The 23,423-nt window shown below is 40.7% G+C and overlaps 1 protein-coding gene across 4 annotated transcripts in view; it reads left to right on the top strand.

Moving 5' to 3' along the window:
* Positions 1-23,423, top strand: part of WDR89 (WD repeat domain 89) — a 35,208-nt gene that overhangs the window by 8,402 nt on the left and 3,383 nt on the right. For 3 of the 4 annotated variants that reach the window (XM_032624565.1, XM_032624563.1, XM_032624564.1), the window contains exon 2: positions 3,355-3,483. The gene's annotated coding sequence lies outside the window, so the exon portion shown is untranslated. Of the gene's footprint in view, positions 1-3,354; positions 3,484-22,238; positions 22,472-23,423 lie in introns of those variants that run through there. The other variant, XM_032624566.1, reaches the window with a different exon arrangement.

The raw sequence follows: 23,423 nt of genomic DNA, 5'->3' as shown, positions 1-23,423 counted from the left end.
ATTTTCCCGTTCTTGACATCTTTGGCCAGGAATCAGATGTTAAGTCAAGTGTTTCCTGTCATGCTCTGTATCAGGCACAGAGGAGGTTATTGCAGTTGCAGACGAGAGGTAATGGAAAACAGGAGGATAGTGGCAGGACAAACAGTGAGGAGATGGATGTAATGGGTGATTTTCAAGGTAGGCTTTATTAGTGAGGAGAATCTTGTCGTTTGCCTCCTTTTAATCAAAGGTAATTCTGAGATTTTGAGCCTTGGTGACTGAGAAGATTGTGCAGTTAACAGAGATGAAGAATATATGTTTGAGTTACATTTTGAGTATTTTGAGTATACTTGAAGTTTTGGCAGCACGTTCGAGGGTAGAGGTCTAGGCAGACATTAGAAATATGGGATTGGAATTTTGAAGAGAGATCAGGGTTGAGGATAAAATCTAGGAGTTCACGTAGAGGTAGGATTTTATATTGCTAGGTGAAGAAGAAAAAACAACTTAAGAAAATCTCAGTTATCCTGGGTAACAGTGGAAATTTATTCTGTTTAGAGACTTTGTAATTAAGTCCTGAATGATGTTTTTTGTCATTCTCTAATTTTTGCACCTGTTGCTCGATGGCAGTAGTCATCAGTGCCATGAGCAAAGAAGGCGAGTATTAAAAAAGAATTTGGTAGCTTAAGTCTTCATGTTTAGTAAAGTTAAACTTGACAGTACATTATTACTAGTCCTTTTTATCCTTCACATCAGATCTATACAGTAAGTGTGGAACTTTTTTTTTCCTCTTAATATCCGGCTTTTGTAGCATGGTTCAAGAATTATGCCTTTTGTTGGTTATTTCTCTGATATCAGGATCTTTCACTGTATTCAGAGGAAAGGAAATGAGTTTAGAACTTAACTAGATTCTGATCTTCCCGTGATATGGCACAAAGTGGTTAAGAGAACTGGTCTGTCCTATTGAATCTTTACACGAATATAAAGCTATAAATATTTATGTTTAAGGGTTTTTACCACTGTTTTGATTTCTATTTCAATAGATCCCTTTTGGATACTCATCTAATTTGGAGTTGTAAATAGTGAATCTATACTTCAAAATGTAAAAGAAGATATCTTTAACTATCAATTTATAAATATTTATAAACTGTTGCCTTTTGTATGAGAGATATGTGGACATGATTATAAGCTCTCCAGTATTAGGAAGCCTCATTCTGGCTTAACCTTATTTCAGGCACTGGTTAACAGTGGAAATTAAAAGAATTATTAGTATGTTAAAGTGTTAAAGCATCCTTCTGTTTGGTGACTTTTGGGGAGAACATTTCATACTGTGAATTCACTGTAGAAGTATCTAGTCTGCTTGTCTCCCTGCCCCCACTGCCCCCAGTGTATATATTCAGTTTGATGTCAGTTATCATGGTTAATAGCATGGGGGATATGTGTATATATATATATATATATGTAAAATCTAATAGGCTATTCTGCAAGTTTATCGTTTGACACTTGCATTTCTTTGAAATTCTCTGTGCTGGCACTTCCTGGTCTTTCGGGCCAGGCATCATTCTGAGCACTTAACATGTAGTAATTAGTTTATATCTTATAACAACCCTGTTAGGTTGGAACTGTTAACCTCTGTTTAAAGAATAGGAAGCTGAAACACATAACTAGTGAAGCCAGAATTTTCTTTTTTTAACATCTTTATTGGAGTATAATTGCTTTACAATGGTGTGTTAGTTTCTGCTTTATAACAAAGTGAATCAGCTATACATATACATATATCCCCATATTCCCTCCCTCTTGCGTCTCCCTCCCATCCTCCCTATCCCACCCCTCTAGGTGGTCACAAAGCATGGAGCTGATCTCCCTGTGCTATGCAGCTGGTGAAGCCAGAATTTGAACCCTGACAGTCTGGCGGTATACCCATTCTCTTAACTACTGTGCAATACCTATTTCTCTAAGCCTCAGTTTCTTCACCTAAAAAGCAGCAATAAAAAGATTATCTTTTAGGGTTATTGGTAGGGTTAAATGAAGCAATACATGTGAAGAGACTGATACAGGAACCAGTTATTAATCAGTTAATACTAGCTGTCTATTGTTTGGACACTTTTCTGAGATTCTTCTGGTTCTTTCTTTGTCTCCTTTATAGTTTTTATTTTTCCTCTGCCCATTCCTTTAACTGGTGTTTCAGGGTTCCATTCTTTTTTTTTTTTTCCTAATTTATATTTATGTATGTATGTATGTGTGTATGTATGTATGGTGGCATTGGGGCTTCGTTTCTCCACGTGTGCTTTCTCTAGTTGTGGCGAGTGGGGACTACTACTCTTCGCTGCGGTGCATGGGCTTCTCATTGCGGTGGCCTCTCTTGTTGTGGAGCATGGGCTCTAGGGCGTGCAGGCTTCAGTAGTTGTGGCTCGCGGGGTCTAGAGTGCAGGCTCAGTAGTTGTGGCGCACGGGCTTAGTTAGATCCCACATGCCGCGAACTTCCCGGACCAGGGCCCGAACCCGTGTCTCCTGCATTGGCAGGCAGATTCTTAACCACTGCGCCACCAGGGAAGCCCTCAGGATTCCATTCTTGACCTGTTTTCTTTGTTTTGTTTTTGTTTTTGTTTTTTTTTTGCGGTACGCGGGACTCTCACTGTTGCGGCCTCTCCCGTTGCGGAGCACAGGCTTCCGACGCACAGGCTCAGCGGCCATGGCACTTGGGCACAGCCGCTCCGCGGCATGTGGGATCTTCCCGGACCAGGGCACGAACCTGTGTCCCCTGCATCGGCAGGCGGACTCTTAACCACTGTGCCACCAGGGAAGCCCTGACCTGTTGTTTTATATCATTCTGTATAATTACCCTTCGGGAGTTTCATCCAAGTCCCTAGTTTTTAACTACTGCCTATTTCCTATAGTCTGATGACCCAGTTTTATACTTTCCTCCTGAGCTGTAAACTGATGTATCCAAATGTCTATTTTACATCCTCCCTTGGCTACCCCCATATGTCCCTCCAGCCTGATGTGGATAAAACTGTAAAAGGATTTTAATCTAAAATGGAATTGAAAGATATGGAATGGAGAATCTCACACTTGTGCTCTCAGAACAATGAAACTTAAAGACTGAGAGACTGATTTCCCATAAATGCCTGATTTACAAAAGAGTGAAACTTAACCTCTGACCAATGAATCTCTCCCCATCTTTGAGCCAGTGAACTCTGCATGGCCCCTAATTGGACCCTTCCCTTTTGCACTCCTTGCCCATAAATGCAACCCAGCCTAAACCTTCAGTGGACTCACCTGTAGCTTACTGCAGCATGCATATCCTGAACTGCAATATCTCTGCTGCTCCAGGATAAACTCGATTTTCGGTAACTCAGCTTACCTCTTTTCTTTTAGGTTGACATTGCATGGTGTCATAAGTGATCTGAAGGCGCCAACCACTTGAACTTCCGGGATCAAGTGAGGTTCCTGCACTTGAGTCCTTTGCACTGTTTGCTTCTGTGAGTCGCTGTAACTTTCAGTTTGGTAAGTCTCCTCTCAGATCTCAAGCTACCTCCTTTTGGTTGAGCTGTCTTACTTTATTCAAAATCTAGATAGAGACAGATCGTCTTTCTGGTAAGTACTCTTTTGTTTCTGATAATTTTATCTAGTCATCTGAATGTACTAAAGGTGGCCTCCCCCTTGGGGACTCCTAGCCAGTGCGGTACGCGGGCGTCTGTTACTGTTGCGGCCTCTTGCGTTGCGGAGCAGAGGCTCCGGATGCGCAGGCTCAGCGGCCATGGCTCACGGGCCTAGCCGCTCCGCGGCATGTGGGATCTTCCCGGACCGGGGCACAAACCCATGTCCCCTGCATCGGCAGGCGGATTCTTAACCACTGCACCACCAGAGAAGTCCCCACTCAGGTGGCTTTTAATTCCATGTGTATAAATTGCCTGCACAAGGACTTATCCTTATTGGTCAAAAGAACCTGTATGGAATGGGAGACAGTGTTCACCCCTGACCTTGTCAATCTGGCTAATAAATTAGCTCACACCGTAGAAGGTGACTCTAGAAAAAAGACAACTAAGATTTTGAATCTACAACACCAACGGATAGAAACTCCAAAGCAAATCCGTCCTACAGGACTATGACATTATTGTAAAAAACCTGACCTTGGTAAAAGGATTGCTACAAATTGAAATCCAAATAGTCACAACCTTCTAAGAACCCATGGCCAAACCCACCCCCAATGATGGGACTCCAAGGACACACAGGGACTGTTCCTTGTTCTGCCATTATATAGACTGGAGGAAACTACTCTCCAGATCAGGGACAAATTCCTTACAGTGTTTTTTTTTTTAATACATTTATTTATTTGTTTGTTTATTTATTGCTGTGTTGGGTCTTCATTGCTGCGTGCGGGCTTTCTCTAGTTGTGGCAAGCCGGGGCTGCTCTCTGTTGCCGTGCGTGGGCTTCTCATTGCGGTGGCTTCTCTTGTTGTGGACCATGGGCTCTAGGCACACAGGCTTCAGTAGTTGTGGCGCACAGGCTTAGATGCTCTGTGGCATGAAGAATCTTCCTGGACCAGGGCTTGAACCCATGTCCCCTGCATTGGCAGGCAGATTCTTAACCACTGCGCCACCAGGAAAGTCCCACCTTACAGTATTAATTGACACAGGAGCTACTCTTATAAGTGCTCAACCCCACTACAATTAAACAGTCCCTTTCTTGGAGTAATATGTATGTTCAAATAGTGGGAGTCTTAAAGAAACTGCAATGTGTCCTTATTTCTCAGCCCATATTTTTTTGTCTGGACCTTTGCAAGACAAATGCCTGCTCCCAAACGTTTACTGGGATGAGATTTTCTGGAGAAATACAATGCTGCCTTTTTTTTTTTTCTCTCGAAAGGCAGAAATATCCCTTGAGTTTGAATTCTACACTTAGGAAAATTTAACCCCTTTTGCCATTATTGGCACTCTACAAACCAAGACAGTCCAAACTTTGTACTCATCTGTCCTATTATACCTGGTATTCCCTAATATTTGGACAAAATTCTTAACAGAAAAAGGCACAATTCATGGTGCCCCTCCCATTATGATCCAGATTGACCACACAAAACCTCTCCTAAGAATAAACAAATATCCTGTGAATAAAGAAGATTTACAGGGCATAAGGCCCATTATAGAGGACCATAAGGCCCAAGGACTTATTATCCTTTGTGCTAGTCCTTGTAATACCCTTATTTTGCCTGTTAAAAAAACAGGATGGGGCTTCCCTGGTGGCGCAGTGGTTGAGAGTCCGCCTGCCGATGCAGGGGACATGGGTTCGTGCCCCGGTCTGGGAAGATCCCACGTGCTGCGGAGCAGCTGAGCCCGTGAGCCATGGCCGCTGAGCCTGTGTGTCCGGAGCCTGTGCTCTGCAGCGGGAGAGGCCACAGCAGTGAGAGACCCGCATACCGCCAAAAAAAAACAGGATGAGGATGGAGATTTGTCCAAGACCGTAGGGCAATAAATAACATTGTAATTCTCTGCCGTCCTGTCTTTTCTAATCCCCACATGCTGTTGGTATCCATCCATACTGGAAGCAACTTTTACATTCTAGTCAACTTATACAGTGGGTTTTTAGTATCCCTGTTGAAAGGGGTAGTCGGTGTCTCTTTGCCTTTACCTGAAGGACAACAGTACATCTGGACAGTCATGCCTCAAGGCTTTACTGAGGCCTTCTGACTTCTCACAAGTTTGAAAGACTGATTTAAATGACATAAAATTCTCTGGAGGCTTTCTGGGACTAGCTGGTCATTGTCATAATTGGATCCCAAATTTCTCCTTAGTGGTTCAGCCCCTGTATGCCTTACTAAAGAACACCAACCTGACCCCATTGTTTGGATGATCAAGATAGCTTGGCCTTTCAGATCTTGAAGGAAAGCCTAATAGATCCACCTGCCTTTGGACACCTAAATTATCAGCTACCCTTTTTCCTTTTTGTATATGAAAAGGAAGTGAATGCCCTCAGATTACTTACCCAAAAACATGGGGACTATCACCGACCTTTAGGTTTCTACAGCCAACAGTGAGATCCAGTGGCCTGAGAATACTCCACCCCCACCCCTTAGAGCGATGCCTGCTTCCACTCTTTTAGTAAAGGCTACTGAAGAGACTGTTATAGGATCCTCCTTGATCATCTTTGTACCTTAGCCTGTTGAGCCTTTCTTAAATTTTGCACCACACTCAACACCTTTCAGCGAGATGTCTTTTTTTTTTTTTTTTTTTTTTTTTCAGCGAGATGTCTTACCACCTATGAAATCCTCTTACTAACCTCCCCTCATATGACTCTTATTCATTATAACAGTCTTAACCCTGCTATCCCTCTTCCCTCTTGCACTGATGAAGTTCCCCATATCTGTTTGACTTTGATGGATCACCTCTTGACCCCTCATGATGACTTACAAGAAACCCCTTTGGTGAATGCTGATCTGGTTAATTGATGGTTCCTGCCTAAAAAGTGAGAATGGCAAATTCTGTGCCAGGTATGCAAGGTCATTGAGGCTGCACCCTTGCCTTCGACCACTTCAGCCCAACAAGCGGAGTTACATGCTGTCACTCAAACATGAGTTTTAGCCAAAGGCAAGATGGCAAATGTCTGTACAGATAGTTGACATGCCTTTGGGATAGCCCATGACTTTGGAATGTTATGGAAACAGTGGGGTTTCCTTACTTCTAGTGGAGTTAAAATTAAGAATGGCCCTTATGTCCAAAATTTGTTGGATGCCATACTGCTGCCAGCAGCTCTAGCTGTCATTAAAGCCCCTGGGCCTTCCAAGTCTGGTTTTCTGGAAGCCAAAGGAAACCACCTCACCAGGAATCCTGCAAAAAATGCCACCCTTCTGAGATCTATAAACCAAACCTCTGTCATAGTCCAGAAGGCTACTCCCCCTGGCGAGGACCTAAGGGAACTAGCCAGGGAAGTACAACGGTTGGCCTCTGAAAGAGAAAAACAGAATTGGAAAATCAAACGCTGTTGGTACTGTGAAGTAAAGGGACTCTGGTTTGGACCCAGTAATAAATTGGTCCTGCCAAAAACAATCTAAAATTTCCCTTTTTAACTACCATATATGAATTAAACCATTGGTCCAGTGAGAAAATGGTAACATTTATGAATCAATATTGGTGGAGAAACGTCGGCAAGGCCACAAAAAACACATATCTTGTCCTAAATTCAACCCAGAGGAGACTACCTACACTGCCTGGGGACATTTTGATTTACCCAATAGACCATTTGAGGTCTGGCAGATGGATTTCATACAGTTGTCCCTGTCTCATGGATATAAATATAGTAGACTAGTAATGGTGTGCATGTTTTCACATGGACTGAAGCATTTCCATGTAGAAAGGCAGCTGCCTCTTCTGTAGCTAAAGTCCTTTTAGAAAAGATTACTTCCATTTGAGGAACCTCCCTGGAACTCCATAGTGACTGGAGAATCCACTTTATTGGACAAGTACTTTCACAAATCTGTGCCATCTGGCCAGTTAGTTCTACAACATTTTCATTTTGCTTGTCATCCTCACTCTTCAGGACTGGTTGAACATACAAATGGAATTATCAAGATCCATTGGCTAAATTAGTTAAAAATCTCCAGATACCGCAACCAAAAATATTTCTGCTGGTTCTTCTAAATCTTGGACCCGTTCCATTCAGGATTCATAAGCTCTCACCCTTTGAAATAATTATAGGACAGCCAACGCATTTAGTCCCTGCTTCCTTTGACCTACAAATAATAAAAGGGGATATATTTCAGTTTTGCAAAGGTCTAATTAAATCCATTGACAATAATAATGCTTTGGAGGAATAATCTTTCCACAGCATGCTCCCAGGAGACAAAGATGTCAAACACCACCCTTTGCAGCCTGGTGACTTCGTCTGCTGGAGAAGACATATCCATAAAGTTTCCCTCCAACCTTGTTGCAAGGGCCCCTACCAGCTGTTGCTGACTAACCCCTGTGTCGCTAAGCTCCAAGGGATGGACTCCTGGATTCATGCGTCTCTTCTGTAAAAAGGCCCCCAAACTTGAGTGGATCTGCAACCTAACTGGTGATTCAAAGCTAAAATTTTCTACTGAACCAGATGACATCAGAAGTAGACAGCTTTCCCAAGATATCTGGACAGGCCTGCGTCATGCTGCTTAAAGTTCTAATTGCCCTTTCTTTGGCTTCCTTGCTGCTCTCTTTAGCTTTAGCGCATCCCTTGGCGCACCTTACCAAAACTCCCTGATTCTGCCAGCCTTACTGATTGTTTGATTTGTGCCAGAGCTAATAACATTCACGATGAACCTGAACTGGTAACCTGGCCGTTAACCTTAGAAGGATGGAGAAATCTGTCTGGCAGAGATGTAGGCTTTTCCTTTGGTACCTTTGAAGAGGTGCGTGTTCTTCCTTGCAGCAAATTGGCACCAGACATTACAGCATTCCATTGGGTGCCCCCTGCCCATAAAGGAGTACCCCTTAATCAAGTCTGGACTCTTACCCAAAATCTTTCTTTGTGTTTTGAAAACATTTATGGTACTGGCAAAACTCTGGCCTCCCTCCCACTAAACGCTTGTAACTATACAATTCTATATGACTCAGATGATCATGAATTCACTCCCTGCTGGAATCAAGAAGACTAAATGTCTCCTCCATTAATGTATCTCTGTGGTGGGATAATGAAAAATATAATGGTACCAGGGAATGGGAAGCGGATGTGCTTCCTTCAATGGTACTTAATAGGGAATTGATCAAAAATCTGGTGAATGGTGGGAACTTAATTCAACTTACCTTCTCCCTAGAGATTCCCCAGACCTCCATGAGAAACTCACTCGCAATAATCAAACATCTATTATTCCAAATGTATAGAAATTTAAAATGTTCTTATAGCCATTCCCACCATGCTGACTGTCATGTGCTATGTGTAAATGACCGTGTTTTTGATCCTGAGAGCTCTTCTTTTATACCAGGAAAAAAAGGGGGCCCACTTAACACCCTGTCTTTAGAAAACACTGGTTATTTCTTGCTGTGCAGAAACACTCCTCCTTAAATGGAAGGGACGTTGTGGAGTTCTTGCCCTTCCGCTGCCTATGTACCCAGTCTGGTTTCTTTCTCCGAACAACTTAAAAGAGCACGTCAAAGCTGGGATGGATATAATTTTGGATGGATGCCCACAAATAACCCCATAGTAGATAGAAAGGGGTTTGGGCGTGCCTTTGCCTGAGTCTTTTTCCCCTTGGGTTGGAGTAACGGACTTGAAAAAGCAATTTGAAACCTCTCCGTAGTCATGGCAACTACCTTTAATGCTTCTCTTAGAGCCTTTGAAAATCAACAAACCCAAACAGACAGCCTAGTGGAAGTAGTCTTACAAAACCACAGAGCACTACACCTCCTCACTGCACACTAGGGAGGAACCTGTGTCCTGCTTGGGGAAGAAGGCTGTTTTTTTGTTAACAAATGGGGGAAAATAATGCAAGAAATAAAAATGATGGACAGTATCAATCTGTTAACTGAAATAGGCCAAGCTCCAGGACTTGGGACATTCTCAACCTATTAAATATTAGGTAGCTGGGGAAACTGGTTGAGAAGTTTGTTCCAGTCAGTAACCATAACTGGACTTCTGACCCTGGGTGTCATCCTCCTAATGAAATTTCTGCTGTCTTATTTCAGTAGGCAAATGTCTTTCCCTCAGACGTATGTACAAAATAAAGTTCCTAAGGCTTATCATGAGGCTCAACTGACCAGGGAAATCAACCTGACCACCTTAGAGGACTAGGACTGAGATTCCCCATGTGGTTCAAATGAAGCCAAAAATCCACTTGCCATTTCCCTCTTCGGTGGAACAGAACATCTTAGAATGGTCCTCTGCAGCTCCAAGGGACACACAGCCCAACATCTAACAACATCTCTGACTAAACAAATACCCACGCAATAAGGTTGATCAGCGATACTGTCTGTGAAAGATCCTGCTCAAGCGAGGGAAGAGTGAAAGGATTTTAATCTAAAATGGAACCAAAAGATATGAAATGTAGACCCATTCATGTGCCCTCAGAAAAACAAAACTTAAAGACTGAGAGACTGATTTCCCATGAATACCCGATTTAGAGAATTATCAAATTTACAGATTTATCGAAACTTAACCTGTGAGTAATGAGCATCCGCCGAGAATCTCTTCCTGTCTTCGAACCAGTGACTTGCTGCATGGCCCCCAACTGGACTCTGCTTTTTTGCACTGCTTGCCCATAAAAGCAACCCATCCTAAACCTTCAACAGACTTGCCTGTAACTCGTTGCAGCTTGGCTGTCGCGAATTGCAATGCCTCTGCTGTTCCCAAATAAACTTGATTTCTGGTACCTTGAGATTCACCTCTTTTTTTTTTTTTTTTTTGCGGTACGCGGGCCTCTCACTGCTGTGGCCTCTCCCGTTGCGGAGCACAGGCTCTGGACGCGCGGGCTCAACGACCATGGCTCACGGGCCCAGCCGCTCCGCGGCATGTGGGATCCTCCCGGACCGGGGCACAAACCCGTGTCCCCTGCTTTGGCAGGCGGACTCTCAACCACTGCGCCACCAGGGGAGCCCACCTCTTTTCTTTTAGATTGACTTTTTTTTTTTTTTTGGCTGCACTGCAGCGGCATGTGGGATCTTAGCTCCCCGACCAGGGATTGAACCTGTGCCCTCTGCATTGGAACCACAGAGTCTTAGCCACTGGACTGCCGGGGAAGTCCCAGAGATTGACATTTTATTTTCCTAACTGATCAGAGATTGGCATTTTATTTTCCTAACTGATTTTCAAAAAGCAGAGAAGTTTAAAATTTAATTACTTCAAGTTTTTCTTTGCTGGTTTGTGCTTTTGGATTCTAAGAAGTCTTCACCTAACCCAGGGTCATAACTTCACTGCTTCTTTCGTAGAAGTTTTGTAGTTCTTGCCCTCACATTTAGTTCTATGATAATTTTGAGTGAATTAATAGTGCTTGTTCAGACCTCTCCTTTGTTTGATGTTAATAAGCCACTGCAGTGTTGGGCCTGGGATGCTGGAGGGCTTTCCTCATTGTTCTTCTCCGCTCACAACTTTTAGCAGGCACTGCTGGCATGTGCCAGATAGGGGATTTCTCACCATGCTTTTTTTCCTCCAGCAGTAGACTGTTGATGCTTTTTACTCAGTGTGAGAATCGTGATGGAGGCAGAGGGTCATTCTCCTCCGTGATGATTTGTTTGTTCTTTCAAATGTATACATCTGTGCATAATCACGACTCACAGAGTTCTCTTGCTTTCTTCCCCAGTCCGGATTCCCCCAAAAGATAACCAGTATTCCGATTGCCACCATTGTAGATTTGTTTTACCTGTTCTTAAACTTTGTATAAGTGAAATCCTGTAGCAACCTTTTGTGTTGGGCTTCTGTCACTAAACAGTTCTGAGATTCGTCCACCTTGTTGCACGTACCAGTGGTGTGTGGGTTTTTGTTTTGTCTTTTGCTGTGTATAATTTTACTGTATTAATATACCATGGTTTATAAAGACTGTTTAAACAATTGGATAATTGTCTAATTATCTAATTAATCATCTTGTAATTATCCTGAAAGCTTGTAATTATCCTAAAAGTAACATGCCAATGGTCTATTCACTTTGTGGCTGAGGCCAGAAACCTAAGAATCATCTTTGACAATTGTTCTCATACCCCTCTTGAAGTCTAATGAGAAAATGCTGTTTATTCCTCTTTCATAATTGTGGCCTGAATCCAGCCACTTCTCCCTACTTTCGTATCTCTTGCCCAAAATCGTGCACAAGCCTCTTTACTACTTTCATTCTTGCCCTGGGTCTGTTTTCCAGTCAGCAGCTGGAGGAATCTCTTCACAGACATTTCTCACCTGCTGTCAACCTGCAGTGGCTTGCTTTCTCTCTTGAGAATAAAATCCGAAGTCCTTACCGTGGCCTGCAAAGCTCTTATCTGACTGCAGCTACCTCTTCAACCTTATTTCCTACACCACTTTCTTTCTCTGACTCAGTGTTAGCCGCACTGGCCCACTTGCTATTTTCCTCTGCCCAGGAGAGAAAATTATCTTCTGCCCATTTTTGGATTGGGTTGTTTGTTTTTTTGATATTGAACTGCATGAGCCATTTATATATTTTTGAGATTAATCCCTTGTCGGTTGCTTCGATTGCAAATATTTTCTCCTATTTCAAGGGTTGAATTTTCGTTTTGTTTATGGTTTCTTTTGCTGTGCAAAAGCTTTTAAGTTTAATTAGGTCCCATTTGTTTATTTTTGGTTTTATTTTCGTTTCATTATTTTTCTCTTGGTTCACATGGTCCAATACTTTGCTCCCTCATTTTATTCTGGTATCGGCTCAAATCTCACCTCATGAGAGAGGCGTGCCTTTAATGACCAAATCTAAAAGGCTATTCCTGCCCCATTTCTTGCCTTACCCAATATTATTTTTTATAATACTTATCACTATTTTCATTATTATAATTAGTTATTTGTCTATATATCTGTCTGTCTCCCCACTGCTCTTTGTTGAGAGGAGGGACTTTGCTAAATCCACTGTGTTTTAGGCCTGTCATGTTAGCCATTTGAGAATCGTTTCTGAATTATTGAATAGGGATTTAATGATTTTTTAAAAATATTTATTTATTTGGCTGCGCCAGGTGTTAGTTGTGGCATGCGGGATCTTTAGTTGCTCCATGTGGGATCTAGTTCCCTGACCGGGAATCAAACCTGCGCCCCCTGCATTGGGAGCATGGAGTCTTAGCCACTGGACCACCAGGGAAGTCCTAGGGATTTAATGATATTGCTTATCAGTTTTTAACTATAACATAATATTCAAGTGGATTGTTCTTTGATAATGTTAACATCATTCTATTATAGGTCATTACTCTTTTTATTCCCCCTCCCCCTTCCCTTTTTTTTGCAGTTATTACAGAGAGCATTTGCTTAATTTTTAAGAGCATCTATTGAGAATTAGAAAAAGACGTAGTAAACATAGAGTACCAATTCAAGAATTGGATTATTCCACATTGCTACTATCTGTTCCAAATTAAGACATCTGGTGACTGAAGAAGTTTGGTTTATTCTCTGTTTGGTTAACCAGCTGGTTGTTTTGGAAAGGCAAAGGCAGTTCATTGTTCTTGTTGAAAGAAGCTGGGTATTCATAGACTTACTATGAAGGGTGACTTTTGGGTGAAAGATTTACTTGAGAAACTGGATATCTTAAGATGTTATTGAGGAAAATGTCTTTGTTTTTTAAAGATACTTTGAATGTTATATCTGGAACCTGAAGGATAATCTCATACTGCATGAGAGTGTGTGTGTCATTCCTTCCCACCCCCTCCCTCTTTTCCTTGGTAACGAATTCCTGCACTTTAAAAACTGTGCTCTCCCTAAGAATTTTAGTGTATTTAATGCATGAAGTGCCATATGTTGCTGCAACCAGTATCTTGAACATTCGTGTGAACAAGAATAGTATATTCAGGCTCGCTAACCAGGATTAATTTACAAAGACATTGTCTCAGTCATTAACGAATATGATATTTAAAATTACATTGAAATTGTAGCAGATGTCAGTTTAGCATACCTTCCACTAAATATGCAGCACTTCTGCCCAATTTAAAACAAATGGTTCTTTGATAGATTGTTTTAAGGCCAATTATGTGTCAGTTTAAAACATACACACAAATTTCTCTAATTTTTTTTTTTTTTTTTTGCTGTACGCAGGCCTTTCACTGTTGTGGCCTCTCCCGTTGCGGAGCACAGGCTCCGGACGCGCAGGCTCAGCAGCCATGGCTCACGGGCCCAGCTGCTCTGCAGCATGTGGGATCTTCCCGGACTGGGGCACAAATCCGTGTCCCCTGCATCGGCAGGCGGACTCTTAACTACTGTGCCACCAGGGAAGCCCTCTAAATTTTTGATATAAAAGTTTTCTTAGAAATGTTCTGCAGAAGTTAAACCAATGCATGCTTTTTATCCCAAGGTATTGATTTCTCTAGGGCATACTGGTAGTGCATATGAAGGACTGTTCTTTAATGTCCAGTATAGAACTTTTGTAGCTAACATTAGATTTTTCCCATTTGCCACTGACCTTGCCACTAGCACATGACATTAGACATTAGCAGCTACTGCTTCCAAATGCTCTGCTAACACGACATTGAAACTTGAAGAGTACTAGCCAGGTATTTGTAGATTGTCCCTCAGTTGAGTTTGTTTGACGTTTTCTCAAGATTAGGCTGGGGTTATGAATTTTTGAGACGAATGCCACAGAAGTAAGCTATCTTTCTCATCACATCACATCAGAGGGCAAGTGACATCAACATGACTTACTACCAAAGATGCTGACCTTGATCAGTTGGTTAAGGTGGTGTCTTCTGATTTTCTCTAGTTGAATTTACTATCTTTTACTCTTTCAATACTCTGTTCTTTGGAAGCAAGTAATTAAGTCCAGCCTATACTCCAGAAGAGGAGAACTGAGCTCCACCTCCTGGAGGAGGTTGTATCTGCTTATATTAGTTGGAATTTTTCTGTAAGGAAGATATGTCCCTTCTCCCTCATTTATTTACTTACTCAATCATTTATTTTTATCAGTATGGATTCATGGGTGTTTATTTTATTGTTTGACTGCTTTTTTGCTCAAACTGGTCTAGAGTGACCAGTGGGAGATCTTGGCTCTTGCGTCTTTTTTTTTTTTTTTTTTTTTAAGCACTTTACTTTCAGGCACTATTTGATGCTGTAGGCTCATCTTGTATTTTCCCTGTCCAGACCCAATTTCAGGCCATTTGTCCAAGGAGGTAAAAGGGTAGTTTTAATTTTTTGGGGGGGTATAGTTGATTTACAATGTTGTGTTAGTTTCAGGTATACAGCAAAGTGAATCCGTTATACATATACATATTTTTAGATTCAAGGGTATTTTTAATAGGGTAGATCTTAAGCCTTTCTGATTGGTACCTAACTAAAAGATAAGAATTTTGGAGTTCACTGAGAACTTCTTTCACTTCAGTGAAACTATATCATCTTCTAAAACATACTGAAGTTCATTTGCTCTTTAGAAATGTATTTTTCATTAAAAAATTAAAAATGAAATCTTAAAAAGCACCCACTCGGGCTTCCCTCGTGGCGCAGTGGTTGAGAGTCTGCCTGCCGATGCAGGGGACACGGGTTCGTGCCCCGGTCCGGGAAGATCCCACATCCCGCGGAGCGGCTGGGCCCTTGAGCCATGGCCGCTGAGCCTGCGCGTCCGGAGCCTGTCCTCAGCAACGGAAGAGGCCAGAACAGTGAAAGGCCTGGGTACCACAAAAAAAAAAACAAAAGCACCCACTCAATTTGATATGTCAGTGGTTTATTCAGAATTGAGAGTTGCTGATTTGATATTCATGTTCATGAAATTTTGCATATTGTTTCATTTTTTAAAAATAGTTTTAATATAAAAGTAACAGAATGCTTTCATTTTTAAAAGCTGTAGAATGGTATTTTTAAAAATGTGAATGTGAAATGAAATAAGGCAAATCACATGAAGTTATTAGAAAGAAAGGAAATCAATATTTGCTTATTTTCTTCATGCCAAGAATTATGCCCACTACATCCCTCTGCTTTGTGTTCCTGTGTCATCCTCTGATTATCTCTGTCCTTGTACCATCACCCTATAGTGTAATTGTTTACTGGTCTTTCTCCTAACTTCTTGAAGACAGCAAGTATGTTTCTCATCTGAATCTCCAGCATTTAGCACTGTACTTGGCTATAAAAGGTGCTCAATATCAAGTATGTCCATTTCTATCCCCATTTTAAAGATGAAGAAACTGAGGTTGGGTTAATTTGTACAATGATGACTTTGCTAGTTTGTGGTAGAACAAGGGCTTGAAATTAGTATGTTTTTTTCTTAAACGTATTGCTTTTTTATTGTACCACACTGACAGATTATTGACAAGCTGAAAATTACTTCACTGCATTATTTCCAAATTGACAATCTCTGAAAACATTCATAAGAAACTGGTAACATTTGACGACTCCTGGGAGAAGAAAGGGGCTTGAGGACAGAAATGTTCTAAGATATTAGTTTTGGAACCTTTTGAATTTTGAGCCATGGGACTATTTTAGAAATTCAAAAATATAGATAAATTTTAAAAATACACAGAAACTTAGCAGATAGAGTTTTATATTAAGTTTTAAAATATTGTAGCATTTCAGAGGTTTGTTTTTTGTTTTGTTTTGTTGGTGTCTTTAGAATGAGGGATCCTACCATTATTACTGAGCATAGGTTTTTATAGTCTTCTGACAATTCCTTTGTGTATCATATTTTTTGGAATAGGTGGGAAAGGGGAGAGGATAGAATGTTCTAAAGGGAACAAAAGATCAAAGTCCCCATCTTTAATATGAATGACATTTGACTTTTTAAAGTATGTTCCCTAAATCTTTATTTGTAGGAGCCTCTTACATTAAGTCAGTACTTGGTGATAACACCCAAGACTTTATTTGATTATCTCTAATTAGTTAGGCTGGTTCTGGCTGCATTAACAAAAACTCCACTGCAAATTGACTTAAATAGTCAGAAAATGTTGAATCTTATACACATGGAATTAAAGTTCTTTCCATCAGTTGGATTGGGAACCCTTTAGAATTAGCATTCCACATGTGAACAGATTGTAGTTAGGAGGGGAATACATGCGTGGACTGGCAAAAATGTAAGGTTTCTGAACAATTACTGGTTTAAAAGGATGACATTACTATGGTTAGGTTAATCAGGATCCATCCCTGGTGCTACAGGCAACTGAAACAATGTTGATGCCACATGGAGGGGGAAGAGGGGTGAGTTGGAGGGGTTCCATCATACTAGATGTTCTCCACAGTTTCTTAATTGCCCTTCAAATAAAATACAATATATGTTTGACCCCTCCACTACTAATAATAAGTTTTGAGGAATGTAATTGTTCGTGGTGGATAATGGGTTGCATAGGGGTTTCTTTTACTATTCTTTATTCCATACAAATTCCATAATAAAAAATGGGACACAAAAAAATTAAAAGTGATGGCTGCTTACTGTAACCTTTTTCTGTGTTTGTGTGTTTTTTCAATCATCCTGCTCCCTTTTTTTAAAATAAATTTATTTATTTATTTATTTTTGGCTGCATTGGGTCTTTGTTGCTGTGTGCAGGCTTTCTCTAGTTGTGGTGATGGGGGCTACTGTTCGTTGCGGTGCGCAGGCTTCTCATTGTGGTGGCTTCTCTTGTTGTGGAGCATGAGCTCTAGGCGCGTGGGCTCTAGAGCGCAGGCTCAGTAGTTGTGGCACACGGGCTTAGTTGCTCGGCAGCATGTGGGATCTTCCTGGACGAGGGCTCGAACCTGTGTCCCCTGCATTAGCAGGCGGATTCTTAACCGTTGCTCCACCAGGGAAGCCCCCATCCTGCTCCCTTTCTTTCTCCTCTGCTTATATGTAGAATTAATATGTAATTCTTTCTCTCAAAGCCTAATAGGCATATTCCTTAATTAAAGTTGACACTAGTATTTTAGTACTTACATGGAAAAGGAATAGCATAGAATTGAAATGAACACAGGTTCACAGGTTTTAAAGTTACAATTTGGGTTTCAAATCAAACTCCCCGTTATTACCTATGAGAGCATTGGCAAGTTAGTTTCTCTGAACTTCAATTTCCTCTGAAAAATGGTGATAATAATACCTGTCTCATAGGGTTAAATGATTAGGGTAAAAAAATTAGATGTATCGATAAGTTTCTAGCACACTGCCTAGCATTTGTTGAACTCCAATTACGATTATTTTCTTCTCTGTGAGACTCAGTCATCCTAGCCCAATTTGATAGATATATTAGCATTATTGTAGTTAAATTATAAGTGTGGATTGTGAAGTTATTAGAGCCCATTCCTGAATGACTTTTCCCATTTAGCTTCTCCCTGCATTGGGGATATTAGCCGAATCTCTGCATTGTGCAATCATCAGAGCTAGTTCCTTGCGGTCAATGGGCAGTATTAAATTTCAGCTGTGGGGAATTAGTTTTTCTGACCCAAGTCTGTTAAATTGTTTCAAAAGAAAACTAGTCCTTTATCCAATGTACAGTTCAAATACAACTCTTATTCTTTAGTAGTAAAAATGTAATAGTATTTGTTGCTTATGCTGGCAGATCTTTCAAGTATAATGAACATTTATTCATACCTGAAAGACAGAGATATATCTATTTCTAAGGATACTGCTCATTTCTGACTTCCTACAAAGTAATATGCCAAAGACTTTTAGTATAGTGCCTTTTGTAATCAGTAGTTTCTAAATAGGTATAAAATGTATGTTTTCGTTTAATGCATTTTTTCATCTTGTTTAAATGAGAAAGAAAGCTACTTCCTCTTCCATCATGGAATGATTTAAGCTACCTAGGCTGTCCTTCAGATTTCATATTCAAACTTGGTCAATTCAGGAATAAGAGCAACACCTCGTTGCAGCTAGATGTATTTAGGATGTACTTTATATATAGAAATAACATTTTATTGGGTTTATTTTAATAGGAAGTAAAATGAAAGAATATTTTGATTGATAAAGATAACTTAAATTTTACTAAGGCAAAAGCCACAAAAGAAATACTTATGTTTAGGGATTTTGTTATCAAGTAACTAACTCTTTATTACCTAAGGACAGTTCTTCAGATTAGAGATTAGTCAGCATTTCCCTTCTAATGTGTTTCAAGGTGGCAGTTCACCAAGAAGTTAATATTTTCACCCCCTTGAAGCTTAGCCTAAGGTGTTTGTTTTAGGGTGTCTTTCTAAACGTCTTCCAGCTACTGCATTATATTCAGACATGAGAATTCTGTATCCCAGTAAAGACCACAACAGCAGTGGTGGTGGCTTAATGCCAGGACACTGCTGGGGGTCTACTATTTCCTGATCTGTACCAGGTGGGTCAAGATGAGATATTAGTAGTTTTTTCAGAACAGTTAGGCCAATATTTAAATTGGGTTATGGTTGCTCGCTACATCTACTAACTCAAGGACAAGGAATTTTTTTTTAATGAAAACTCTTTAGCCAAGTGAACCAACATAGCTTTAGACTCTACTAAACTTCCTTTACCTGGACCTCTTCTCCTTGTCTCATGTCAGTGTTGGGAAAGTAAAACTGTAATATGATCCAACAGGTAGTGGCGGTAACTCCATCCATTACTTTCTCTTTTCTCTGCTGTTCTCTTTTGGCTTATCTTCTTTTCTCTTCTTTTCTCCTCCCTACTCTTTGCTTTAGTACTCTTTTCCGTCCCTGTCTTTTTGTCCCTCTTTCATTTGTGTGTGTGTGTGTGTGTGTGTGTGTGTGTGTGTGTGTGTGTGTATTAATATAAGAAAGGCTCACTCTACATCCTCAGCTCTCACTAGCCTGTTGAGATCTAGAATGCTAACTAAGCTTCCTTTTATGCATCTAACAGAAATAAATAGAGAAAAGATTAAAATTATGGATAATCTTATTTGTTTTCTTTATATGTTTTTGTTAGGTTGAACTATATGAAGTTGTCAGTATTGTTTTGATCTACAGAAATAGATTGAACCTTATAGTTCAATATACTCTTAGTAGCCTTCAGCAGAAGTGAGATTTAGAAATGGATTGGAAGGGAGATCAGCTCGGTGCTTTGTGACCACCGAGAGGGGGGGACGATAGGGAGGGTGGGAGGGAGACGCAAGAGGGAGGAGATATGGGGATATATGTATATGTATAGCTGATTCACTTTGTTATAAAGCAGAAACTAACACACCATTGTAAAGCAGTTATACTCCAATAAAGATGTTAAAAACAAAAAAGAGAAAGAAAAAAGAAATGGATTGGAAGAGAGCCCTGAGTAGGAGAGTTGGCTATTCCCCAGAGGTTCTGGCTTAGAGAGCTGGGTGGATCAGAGTGTCGTCATGGTGCCAATACCATTGACCAACATGGAGAACATTGAGAAGCATCTTCTGATTTTGTTTTTAAGGAGAAGGTTGGTGGGGGCATAAATAATCAGTTTTACTTTGAGGTGTAGTGGGACATGTTCAAGGAGAAATGGCTAGTAGACACTTGGAAATATGGACTTGTAAATAGAAGAGCTCATTGGCACTTAGGTGGCACTTGAAAACATGAATGTCAATGAGGTTGCCTTGTGAGAATGTCAAGTGATAAGAAAAGAGAGCCTATGGCTTATCTTGAGAACTGGGAAGTGGGTCATACAGAGAAAACACAGAGAAGGGCATACATAGAAGTAAAAGGGTTTATTCATCATTTTAGAATGATCCATTAGTATATTAAATTAAAATTAACTATGTAGCCTTGGAAGTTATATTTCAAATATGATTCACTTGCATATTAATGTGTTAAAGCATAAGCCAGAGGTTTTCATCTTTTCCCTAAGAGATTAAACTATTTTACTCTTTGTATCTGTGGACAAATGAATATGAACTCTATAGCATGAGAGTGTTGTAGGAGCTACCTACCTTCTAACATCTATCTTTTTTTTTGAAGTACTATGCTGCATTTAAACAGTGTGTCAGGTGGACAACCATTGAGATTGTTACCATTACTACTGTCTTAAAAGTGTTTGTTGTAGCGTTCCATCTGGGCCCACTCTGCCTGCCTCATCAATCCCCAGAATCCTTGCAGGGGACTGTTCCAGTGTGAAACAGACTCTCCAGGCAGCACTGTGGAGGGAAGGAGTACTGCACTACTATCCTGCTTGGGGGTGGCAGTGCATAGTCATAGTCCTATAACTTACTATTAGCTTAAAAGTCACATTAAACTTTCTTATTGTTTAAAATCTGATATTTAATATGCAGAGGTCAATATGAAGCAGTAGCAAAGAATTGTTTCTTTTGTAATCTCATTAATACTTTGACTAGTATTTCAAGAATGGGCAGTTGTTTCTATCTGGAATTAAAAAGGATTTTTCCTTGAAGTGTATAGGCAGTACACTCTTAAGTGAACACACATTTTAGGATGTATTTGAAGAGCTTGTAGTAAAAAAAAATTAAGTTAAATAAGTTTTTTTTCCACAGCTACAAATTCTTTTTCTATATTTCCTTTTTGTACTTTATTTAAAGTACTGCTAAAGAATGCCAGGGTTTCCCTGGTGGCACAGTGGTTGAGAGTCCGCCTGCCGATGCAGGGGACGCGGGTTTGTGCCCCGGTCCGGGAAGATCCCACATGCCGCCGAGCGGCTGGGCCTGTGCGTCCGGAGCCTGTGCTCCGTGACGGGAGAGGCCACAACAGTGAGAGGCCCGCGTACCGCAAAAAAAAAAAAAGAATGCCATTATTTTACTAATTTCCATAAGCACAGCTCCCCCTGCAAACACACAGACACATGCAATATCATTTTAGATTTATTCTGTTTCTCCTGGAAGAACTCTTCAGCTCTTAATGCATGAAAGTTGAATCAATTATTCAGTCATTTATTCAACAATCATATTGATAACAAAAAAGCAAGAAAGAGTCAGGTAATAAGTTCACCTCACCAGTAAAATCAGGTTTTTAAAAAATATTGAGTGAAAAGAGCAAATTGCAACAAAGATACATATAATTGTGATGCCACTTAAAAAATTTCTTAACCATAGGAGTTGTGTCTATAAGGATTCATTTCTTTAAATAAAAAACTGAGGCAAATATGGCAAAATGTTAAATCTGGGTAATAGGGCTTCCCTGGTGGCGCAGTGGTTAAGAATCCGCCTGCCAATCCAGGAGACACGGGTTCAAGCCCTGGTCTGGGAAGATCCCACATGCTGCGGAGCAGCTAAGCCAGTACGCAACAACTACTGAGCCTGTGCTCGAGAGCCCGTGTGCCACAGCTACTGAAGCCCATGTGCCTAGAGCCCGTGCTCTGCAACGAGAGAAGCCATCGCAATGAGAAGCCCGTGCACTGCAACGAAGAGTAGCCCCCGCTCACCGCAACTAGAGAAAGCGCGTGCACAGCAACAAAAGACCCAACACAGCCTAAATAAATAAATAAATAATAAAATAAATAAATTTATTAAAAAAAAAAAAAAATCTGGGTAATATGTACAGTACTTGGGTGTCTGTTTCCTTTTTTCTACACTTCTTTGTATATTTGAAATATTTCATAATTAAGCATTTTTAATTTTTTAATTAATAAAATGGGCAGTATGATAGGGGGGTGACAGGCTACTTTAGGTTGGTTGATCAGGGAAGCTCTCTCTGGGGAGATAACATATTGAGACCTGAATAACAGGAAGGAGTTACACAAAAAAGGTACAGAAAGTATTCCAGGCAGAGAAGCAGCTATTGCTGCAGTCCTGAGACAGAAGCAAGCATGACATGTTTAAGGAGAGAAGGCCATTTTAGCCTATCTGGTTGTAAAACCAACAGTTATGCTGTAGAGATAAATGGTCATTTAGTCTCAGAATACTTGAAGCATGCTCACCATTTTCAGACTTATTCTTATACAGAGTTGTTCCATTTAGGGCTTACATACTAATTGTGATAATGACATATCAAAAGCACACAGAAGCTGGCTGCCTGAGGAGTTTCTCAGTGGTCAAGTTGGGGACAGTTTGAGCACCAAGAAGAATTTAAGTAAGTGATCAAACTTGTTATTGTGAGTCTCTATGATGTGATGCAATAGGAAGTACCCAGGGCTTCCCTGGTGGCGCAGTGGTTAAGAATCTGCCTGCCAATGCAGAGGCCATGGGTTCAATCCCTGGCCCAGGAAGATCCCACATGCTGCAGAGCAACTAAGCCCATGCACCACAATTTGAGGCTGCGCTCTAGAACCCATGAGCCACAACTACTGAGCTCACGTGCCACAACTACTGAAGCCCGCATGCCACAACTACTGAGCCTGTGCGCTGCAACTACTGAAGCCCACCTGCCTAAAGCCTGTGCACTGCAACAAGAGAACCCACCACAATAAGAAGCCTGCGCACCGCAACGAAGAGTAGCCCCCGCTTGCTGCAACTAGAGAAAGCCCGCACACAGCAACGAAGACGCAATGCAGCCAAAAAAAAAAACTACCCAGCATCACCTAAATTTTATCCCTGATAACAGTATTAAACTGGAATCTAATCATGAGGAGGAAACAATTAGAAAAATCCAGAATATGGGACATATTATCAGACAACTGGCCTGGACTTTAAAAAAAAATTCAGTGTTAAGAAAACAAAAGATTAGGGAGGTGCTCTGTGTTAAAGTATTTAGAAATGAAGTGATATTTTGTCTGCAGTTAACTTTCAAATAGTTCATCAAAAAATGTGTGTGTGTGTGCTTATAGAGATAGAAGAAAGCAAGTTGTTGAACCTCGGAGGTGAAAGGCTATGTGTGTGTGTGTTCGTTGTACTATTCTTTCAACTTTTGTAAGTTTTTAAATAGTCGAAATTTAAAGTTTGGGAGGATGCTTATTCTTTGTTTGAACCCCAATGCAACTTTTAAATATTTTTTGCCTTTTGGTTTAATTGTTTTGTTTGGAGCCACTCTGATAGATCCAAGTTCTTCCCCATGTGGTGTTAGTGGTATTGATAATGGTAATACT

The sequence above is a fragment of the Phocoena sinus genome, chromosome 2, assembly GCF_008692025.1.
Source record: "Phocoena sinus isolate mPhoSin1 chromosome 2, mPhoSin1.pri, whole genome shotgun sequence".
Classification (NCBI taxonomy): Eukaryota; Metazoa; Chordata; class Mammalia; order Artiodactyla; family Phocoenidae; genus Phocoena; species Phocoena sinus.
The sequence above is the reverse complement of the archived record's forward strand: the minus strand, read 5'-3'. Positions and strand labels throughout refer to the sequence as shown.